Source organism: Pygoscelis adeliae, unplaced genomic scaffold (assembly GCF_000699105.1).
Source record: "Pygoscelis adeliae isolate BGI_AS28 unplaced genomic scaffold, ASM69910v1 Scaffold101, whole genome shotgun sequence".
Classification (NCBI taxonomy): domain Eukaryota; kingdom Metazoa; phylum Chordata; class Aves; order Sphenisciformes; family Spheniscidae; genus Pygoscelis; species Pygoscelis adeliae.
The window spans coordinates 2,189,309-2,199,582 of record NW_008824238.1 but is presented as its reverse complement, the minus strand read 5'-3'; positions in this window follow the sequence as shown (position 1 = coordinate 2,199,582).

Below are 10,274 nucleotides of genomic sequence, written 5' to 3'. Positions count from 1 at the left end.
CATAACCATAAACAGGAAGATACAGGTCTACAGTGAGGTTAGACTAGATCGCAACAGCATAGTTATTGTCACATCAAAGCGTTACAAAGTATGAAAGCCCAATATTTCAACTATCTCTAAAATGGTATTTGTACAAACCTGTCGTAGATACCTAAATGTAAGGATTCGTCGCATCAGTAATGGATCATGACTTTATTTTGGGGAGTTATTTCAATATTCAAAACTACTTGGGGCAACAAGAAGAAATGTAAACATCTGATGGTCCTTTGAAAGTCCCTTCTGAGAAAATACATTGTGTGCCACAGGAAAAGTGCATTCTAACTGGTGTGTCTGCTATGGCCAGTTTGACTCAAATTCACATAGCACCAGGTATTTATCCATTTCTGCAGTAAAAAGTTAGAAAATCTTTGTATTAACTCAGAAAAGAGAAAACAAAGTCAAAAGTTTTTTTCTTCTTCTTTCTTTAGAGGAACAACAATTAAATAAAAAACCCCCCACCCGACATTTAAACAGTTACCTCTTATGTACAAGGGAACCGAAAGCTAGCAAAGCGCATAGCCAGCGAACAGTCTTTATTTTTTTTTTCTTCAGGTTCATGTACCTGAATACATGAGCTTATTTACAGGTGGACAGGTATCCACAGAAGTAATAATCAGAATACTTCTATTTGGCTAAAAGTTGTATAAAAAAAGACAAAACACTTTTTTCAAATACTTTCCAAATATATATATATATATTAAAAGTATTCAGTATTTCCATTAGTGCCAGAGTTGGAAGCTCTTTCTCATTTTAAAAAGTTAACTTTGTGATCGTAAGTGACAGCAAAGGACTGACGGTTGCCGTCAGAGCTTTGATTTGAGGGACTGCAGCTGGAGCCGCACCAGGCCCACAGGTCAGCTGCAGGCCGCGGAGAAATGCAGTAGTGTCTTTCTGTTGCTGATACAGGCCACATCCCGGTAACGGAGATCTGCCGGCTCCCGAGGGCCTCCTCTACCACGCTGAGCATCCCTACAGCCACCTCTGCGTAACCCTCCCGGGGGCAGGTCCTCCGCTGATACAAACGGTCACAGCCATGGGAGATATGGCAGCTGATAACCGCTGAAGACCTGCCCTCGAGCGTTTTTTTTTTCCAAGTCATTGGGTTCTGTGGATCACGTTGTAGGGCCCCTGGCAAGGAATATGTTTCTCTATTGAGCAACACACAAAAAGCACTGCATTGTTTTAAAAGGACAGTGTTTAAAAAAAACCAAACCAACCACCCCAAAACCTCTGAAGTAGCGGAAATATTCTTTATGCAAATGGACAACTAGCACGGGCAGGTAGCTCAACGAATGGGAAAACATAATTTCTACGCTAATTCTTGTAAAGAATATAAAATTAAAGGCCTTAGCACATCAAATACAAATACATACTGTAAAAATATTTTTCAATTAAACATAACCTAGATGAGCGCACATCTCTGGATAGATAAGAATACCACTGCCTTCATACTGGTATCAAATATTTGAATAGTCTGCATATAAACAAAATCTTTCTTTGTTGTTGAGTCCAGGCTTGCTTTACTCTAACGCAAGGATATTCTTAATACATCTGGGGTTTTTTTTTCTTTCTTCCTGTAGGATAAACTGTAAGAAACACACTTCATTCATTGACCAGACTGGGCTGATGTATATTACAGCAAGAACCCAAAATGTAAGTAAGAATGTTGCATGTAGTACCTTTTTCCTTCATTTAATTACACCAGCTACAAGAACAAGACATCCGTTTTTCATCTGTCCTACTCCTTCCAACCGAGGGTACACTAAAAACAAGGTCTGATCCTTCATCTCTTACACACCCCAGCCCTGAAGTCCAGTCAATGCTTAGGGGGACGGATTGAGTGATTTGAGCAATCCCACCATCTGGGGCAGCAGGTCTCAGCCGTGAGACCACAACCCCGAAGGAGCCATCCATGCCTCCCAAGTGCTGCGCTGCAGAGCACCGTAGGGAAGTGGTAGTAAGAACGGAACTGGGCTGGTAGGGTGGCTGAAAAGGCTCTCAAGAGGGGGAGGATCATGGCTGCCAGCCCAATTTGCAGCGGCCTCCTCCGTAGCGTAGCTTGTTCTACTGTTGCTGTAAACTCCTACCGACCCCGTGTGAGAGAGCAGCTGCTGGTCCCGCTCTGCTGCCCGAGCGTGCAAGACGCTGAGCAAAAGCGCCAAGAGGTGCCAGGGCCGGAGCAGCAGCAGGTCTGGCTGAGCGAGCACAGGTACCACGTCCCTCTGCTTGGCCACGCTGGGCCCGGGAGCCCAAACTGGTCCCCCAGAGCGTGCCGGGTCCCTGCCTTGGCCACAGCCCCCTGGCCTCTCTGCTCCTGGGGCCCCACAGCTCAGCACTCCTCCATCCTGCATCTCGGGTTTTTGGAGAGCAGAAAAAAGACAGAAGACAAATACATGCTGAAGGAGATGGGAGCACCTTCAGCTCCTGAAGTTCTTAGGGGGTTGCTAACTTGGGGGAAAAGGTTGAATTGATTGAACATACAGTATGCAGCTGCATGAAAATGCATAGTTTGTACGTATACATTCATTTACAAAGATCAAAGGAAGGTTGTTTGCTATGTAGTTTAATCACCATCTGCTTTCAACAAAAATGCGACCTGACAAAGCTACAGGAGACCAGTTAAGCACACAGCCTGTGAGTTAATGGTAGCTGAATGCCATTTCCCAAATAAGGAATTAGCTTCCTTTTCTTCTTGCTTTTTTGAGATAATTTTAAGTAGTTTTTCATTTGAAGACTGTTGTTTCTGTAATAATGTAGAACAGATTTTGGGATTTTGAGAGATTCCAATTCAGCCGTGGTCATCTGAGTATTGGTGCACCCTGCTCTGAGGTTTATGAACAAGTGTAAGTCCTGCAAGACAAACAAGCAAACCAACAGAAATCTGCTTTTAAATATGGGGTGTGAGCTAGATTAAAACGCGATTCTTTTAAAATGCTGAAATTCTACTTCAGCAGCAAGTAGTGCTTTTTTGGCAATAGCTGAGCTAGTATTTAGAAAATTCTACGAGTTTACTCACTTTTGCTTTTATTTCAGCTAACACTTTGGAACCTAGCTGCTTCCCATGAGGAATGTCTATCGTCCTGAGCATCCCTGAACGTACAACAGTAATGTACCAGGCAGGATGGGCTTAAAGACAAGGAGAAAACCTTGGTTTAAATGATCTATTTTAATCTTGTTTTCTGTTTGTGCTTTTTCTGAAGAAAAATTGCTTTCTCACTTGTGATACTTACTAAAACACAGTGGTTTGCTACTAAATGTAACTTTAACAAGGATTACTGCTTTTTACTAATCAAGATGTTCTATAAAAATCTAATTCAGCAATGAATTGACTTTTTTCATGATACTTCATGTTCTTCATTTTTACTTAGGGAAAAAAGTGGTTAATGCACTTATTAGATGACTTGAACTCTTCCTTGCAATTTTTATTCAACCATATCTATGAAAATTGCACAAAAGCATTTTTGAAGCTAGGGGAAAAAAATAATAATCAGATAATCAGGATTCACAAGGAGGAGAGTAAATTTATCAAAGCATATTTTGCCATCTAAGTGAAGAAACATTGCCTGTAGCTAGTGAACGGATTGATCATTCCCTGGGAAATGAAAAAGCAGAACAGATTTTTTTCCATACAAACAACAAATGTTAGAAGTGCAAGAGGATGAGATCTGCTCATTCTGAAACCCAGTGACTGGAAACAAACTATTCATTACCTGAATTACTTCAATAACTTGAGAAAAAAAATATTCCTTCTCAATTTTTAGAAGAAGTTACTCTGTCCAAAGCTGGTTTAGTACATTAATAAAACTCAGGAGCTAGTGCTTAGCAAATTAGTAATTCAGTAGTCTTTCTTTAAAGTTCCAAATGCAAGCACGTACTTCTTAGTATTTTAACTCGATTATTTTCATAGCGTTTTAGGCATTAATATACATATTGCTAACTTCACAAATGTTTTTAATTTAAGAAAAAGATTTGAAATGTTTGGAGCATCACGACTTGTCCTGAGAATGACTCCCTACATATCTGAAGTCTACTGGAAGTGCTCTTGGTTCAGCAAGCAGAATCAACTCAGATGCAGACACAAAGATTTCAACACTTTTTTTCACATAAAGTAACCTCAAAATTCTTAGAGGAATTTTGGAGAGCCCAAGTCTGTATGTTTTTGATCTAGCACTAAAACATTTCCAGTGGCAATAGATTGCAGAGGCTTTTTATGAGTTATGGCCAAGGTCCTCTGAATTCTGGAGTTCTCCCCAGCTGCCGGCGCTACAGGGAGACAGTGAGAGTTTAACAAAGGTCTGCATGGTGGCATTTTGTTGTTCTGTGGTTTTTTATCTTAAGAAAAAGAAAAGAAAAAGCACCTGCTTCTAATAAGAAACAGTTTTTTGCTATGTGCAAGACACTGGCAGTGGAAGTACCTTATCTAAATCTGCTGTGCTGGCCCACAGACTGCCCCCAGAGGGCAGAATCGAATCAGACTGCTAAGGAGTATCATCTACATGCAAAAGTCTTATCTTCTAAGCTTTCCTTCAAACATACATGAAATTACAGAAACTAGTCGGGCAACAGAACTGTTATTTGTGCTGCCTGATGGGCCGCCACCTTGGAGTAGGACTGTCACTGCTCTTGCTCCTCAGCCAAACACAAACTGAGTTTTCAGAGACGCCCTGTGCTTAGTGCAAAGGTTTTAAGCATTTTTCCACAATTGCAAGACCTGAGCAGCGCTGTGCAGCACTCACCTCTGCGGTAGGATGTATAAGTAACATTAATCTATGCTTTCTCTTCAGCACAGGTCTCATGGGGCTCACCAATGTTAAGCACGTAGCTCACATGCCACTGGTGCTGCGCTTGCCACGCTCCAGGGACTCCCGTCAGTCCCTGAAAAGACACAACAGCTTTACAGCATGCAGAAATACCTGGATCCTGCCCATCTTTTGTGGGTGAAACTGAAGCTTGATTAAAAATGGCAAGACAATACATTTGCAACTCAAGGTGAGACTGTACTCATGCTATTGGAGCAGTGGTTAGCTTTTACTTTTACCTATGGACGTAGAAATGAAAAAGCAGAATGTCTGAAAGTCTCTAAAAGGAACTGGGGACTCTGGGAGGTGGTTGAGAAAGCGCTTTTGCAGGGATTTCACACCACGGTGTCAAGGACTTCAGAGCTGTGCGTGGTCTGTGCACACACACGCTCATCAGCCTGGGAGAGGGGAGCCCTGGAAGGAATCGCCCTGGGAAGAAAATGAGAGCATTGCCGTCTCTCTCTCCCCCCTCTTTACTGCCATGTGCTTTGTTTTCCAGTCACTGCAGACTTCCACTTTTCTAGGTGTGCTTTGGCATAAAGAGTTTGGACAAAGGGAAAGTAAAAAAGGTCTTTATTTTTCAATATACTCCACAAGATTTGAAGGGATTCTGTGCTGGGGCAGAGTAGCTGTTCTTTGTTTAAAGCATTGAAACTGGCATCTAAAGATTCTTAAGCTAAACTATACGCAATAGGATTAGGGCTGCAAGTTTAACACCAAAACCAGAGGGAAGACGAGTTCTTCATCAGCTCATTTAGGAGCAAGAAGATTGTCTTTAGGACACTAGTTCCCAAAATTAGAGGGGGTAAAGGCAGGAAAAACCAAATGGAAATACCCCTGTCAACCTGGAAGTGGGCCTGTAAGAGTAAGAGTTGGGAGAGCCACTGTTTAAAGCGGGAAAATACATACCCGCGTACGGCTTCTGGTGGATGTCTTGTACTTGCGCGAGTTCAGCCCCTCCGGAGACAAGGGGCTTCTCAGACTACCCGCTACACAGCATTGCATTAGCGTAGTGAAAAACGTCTCTCTCTGGTAGTGAAGTTAAAGTGATTTCAACTTTTCTGTGAGCTCTTTTCATTTTAACCCGGCTTATTAAATAGTTTTATACTTCTTTAAATTAGATTAGGCTAATTTGTTTAAGACCCATACCAATTAAACTAACGCAGGTTTTGCATATAAGCAAATCCAATGTCTACAACTTTGTCTCTCCTGCTTATTCATATTCCATTTTAAACCATGCTATCCATTAATGCATTGAATTTACCAAGTGGTAAATAATTTCAGAAGCTATAATGTTTCTCAGTGTATCATTAAAAGCGTCTCTCATCTAAATACTTTATTTGCTTTATTTTATGGAACTCGCATTTTAATAAAAACATCTTGGTTTCATGCTTAATTTCTAGTTAAAACTAGATTAAACAAAACCTTCATTGTTTTGTATATCAAAAATACATGGCCCAACAAGTGAAAAAATACATAAAGTGCAATGCAGAGCATATTAAAGCTCAGTAAATTTACACTGAGTGGAAGAGGAAATGCTCTGGTTCTAAAAATAATAATTCAGAAAAAATATTTTTAAAAAAGAACTTAAATTTACTTTAGAGTCACCAAAACAGTATTTGATAGGAAACAAAGGAAGAACAATATATATGGGCAGATATTTCCCTTTTGTGACCGAAGCGAGACAAAAGGATGCATGGCTCTAAATACTGCAGTCTTATGCAAGCAGAGTGTATTAGAAATCCCATGTTCATAAAAACTGGGCTTTCATTTTCCTACTGCTGCTTAACTTGTGCTAAATTCACCCCCTCCTATGATGGAAATACTTTTCTTATATGAAACAGTAGCAGATGACAAGAAAACATAATTGCTTTTTTCAGAGTTTAAAAAAATGTAATGCAATTGATGCTGACGGTTATCTTCCTTCAGCTACCTTACGAACCTTTACCTTCTCCCCGGCATTCCCATCATCATTACACTGATGCTATAATAAAAAGAGGCTGACAAACTGCACCAGTAAAGCAGCTGAGGGTCCTTCCTATTTGCTACCATGTCTGGATAAGAAGTATACCCTGGTTTTCTGCGGCCCAGAGATCTCGTACAGAGATCGCATCTCCCCACTCCCCAATAAACCTTGCCTGGCCTGAGATTACGCTGAGTAACATCAGACTGGCTCCAGGACGCCCCTGGGGTCAGGGGAGGACCAAGGTCCAGTAAGGTTGCGTTTCACGTCCCTTAACTCCTCCAATATCTGCTTAGCAAAACCATGGCACAGTTGAGATGTAGTCTTAAGACTCATTGCATGTAGGATTATTGATCTAACTCCTCTTTTTTCCCCTACATACTCCATATCAAAATCAATGCTTTTTTAATGGTATTCTAGTAGTGCTAAGCAACCAGCTGTTAGTGGAGCTCTCTTGAGCAAGCTGCTGTAGGAGTATGTGCGAGTCCAGGCCCTTAATGAGACTCCAGCCAAGACAGGGAGGGACAAAGGCAGTATTATCACGCCTACCACATGAAGAGCAGAGGTACAAACCCAGCGAGCCATATACTGATCCAGCCTTTAGGCACTGTATATAGACCTACACTTTTAGGAGTGCTTCAAGCCAGCATAACCCGGGATGTTTCTCTCTGGACATGTCTCTGCCAGGGGTAGGAACTGCTCTTTCAGCAGCAGCACAAGCTTACGCCAACTTAACCTGCTGTGGAACTACAGTGTTAGGTGAAATGTAGAGATCTAAATCTAAAACAATATTCCCAAAACCCCGTGACTGACAACGGTAATGCCCGATTCCTTGCAAATGCAGCGGTGGCTGGTGCTGTGTTAGAAATGCCACTGGAAAGTGATGGGGCAATGCCCCCTTTACAGAAGTCTACTAATAAAACACTTGCTTAGGAAGTGGAAGAGTTGGGAAAGAGTTGGGAAGAGCCCCCTCTACCTGGGGGGGTCAAACTCACATTGGCCTGGTTTTAGGGCTCTTTGCTGGGTTCCAGCAAGTCTTGGGAGAAAGACTTAGTTAAGGTTGCAGTGCTCCACAAGAGCCCAGACGGGAGCATGCTCCCACCGGCTAGTCGGGGAGCTGCAGCACGGCTCTGGAAGGAGGGAAACCCACTTCTGACTTCAGCTCTGACAATACCGTGATTTATTCAGTGACCTTTTGTAACATAAAAGTTCTCCAACATTTTTATTTCAATCTCTGAGAGAAAGAATATTCTTCAAAAGAGCGTTCGGTACTGTGGGTCACGAATGAATGCAGGCAACCACCGCCCCCAAGCTGGACACAACAAATGGAGCACTTGCTCCAGCTGACAGCGCACGGACTACGGTGGTGACTCCCTTCACAACAGGTTGGCTATCCTGGATCCCATTCTGAGAAACCTCCTTCTCCCCGGGCCTGGTATCAGTAGGATGGATTACAGGCTGAATACCGTGTGCTTAACAGCTCTTAAATCTGTGACTAAGTGACACGCCCAAAGTACTGCCACTTTGGTATTACTAGAAACGGAGCCAACTTCTTCTTCCAACAGGCATGCAAACGTGCCTAGGTACGTATCCATCCCTCTCACAAAGCCTAACAGCGAAATTCTCTTCTCAAGCCCTCAGAAAGGGAGATTCACAATTTCACACTCCCAATTACAGTGGAAATAGTCACACGGAGGAAAACCCAAGTGCCTTCGTTCTACAGTTGTTACCCGTGTGAGCCGTCCTAGTCAATGCACTTATTCATGGGAATAATTGCAACTCTCCTGAGAAAAACTGTAACGCTTCGAGGGCTCAGCTAGTTACAATGCTATCTGCATTTTGCTCTTAATTGTGTAACAAGACTTTTTATCGGGCTTGTAATTTAAAAAAAAAAAAAAACAAAACCAAAAAACTTCCGTAACTGACTGCTTAAGACTAGCTTCCTCCTACTGGGATCCAATTCTGAGCAATTTTGTTTCGGGTCTTACCTGACTGGCTCAAGCCTCTTTCAACTAATGTCTCTAAATCTGAGTTTGTCATTTGGCCCTTTGCTAGAAGTCAGTCAAACAGGGAAACAACTAAACAGCCTTCTGTTCAACCAATCTGATTACTTCTTTCAGTTCATTCTGGACTCTTGAGCATAAGACAAAAACAGTAAGAGAGATGGGGAAATGATGTGTATGTCATTATTTAACAGCAAAAAAAAAAGGTGTAAGATAGCAAGATACACCATACTTGGCAACCTGTATCCTGTTGATCCCACAGTGCAGATGGAGAGAATAAATATGTGAGCGGAGCTTTTAGTTTGATTGTTCAAACCGTTTTCAGAACTGAACAACGAACCCTCAGCGTAATCTTTTCCTATATAACCTTCTGCTTGCATGAACTCTCCACGTAAGTTGGAGCAGATCATGTGGTACGATGTCATTCAGACTGTACAGTATGTGAAGAAATGTCTCCATTTTAAAAGTTATTTTCAAAAGAATACAATTTCAAGCCAAGTGTTGGTAATTTAGGAATGTCCTCACAATCAGAATACAAACAAATGAAACCCAGTAATAAAATGCAGGAGACAAAGCAAACGCTGAACACCAAAGTAGGCATTTTCATGACATCAAGGGAAATTTCAGACTAAACCATCTCTGTAACCAAGGGCAATGTATTTTTTTCTTTCAGTAATCCAGAATTTGTATAGCTTTGTAAAGGTGTTTTAGGTTACTTCTGCCATGTAAAACAACATACCACTACCCTATGTGATTTACAATTCCCCCCTCTCCTCCTTTTGGTTCTTAGGAAATCCCAAATCCTGTTTCATAACGTACAATAAATGGTTATAAATTATACCGACATTGTAATTTCAGAGAGGTAATAAGATCCCAGTGCTATAGAAGTCAGCTTTAAAAGAGTGCACATTTCACAGTGACGTACAAACACACACCACTTGTTTCCATAATTTAGCCCTTTGTAAGTATTGCACCTTGTTAATAAGGCTACTGTCTATTTTCTCTTTACACTAAAAATTACACATAGACAACATCATTTGCGGCTTAAAAGCACAGTATTCTTAAAGTTTTTAGGTAAACTTCTTTATTTCCTTGCATACTCAGAGCTCCTATGCCTCCAGTCGCCCGGAGGAGTGTTGAGCGTACAGGGAATACAGATGGAGCTATATAAATTTACGTAACGTGACCTGCTTGTCATGCATGTTTTTTTCTGACGCGCTCAAGTAAGTTCCTTTGAGCTTGATGGCAAATAGACACCTTTTACAAACCGAAGCAATGCCTTCACATGCTGAAGTGTACGGTTAAACTTGTCTTCTTTCTCACTCTCCTTTTGCAATGCAAAAAATAATAAAAAAAAAGAATTCTCTAAATTTGTCTGGTCTTCTAAATACAAGATAAATTGCATAAAATCAGAAAAAGATAGATTGTCTTACAAAGTGCGTATTTCAAACAAAGCTGTAAGAGTTTCTC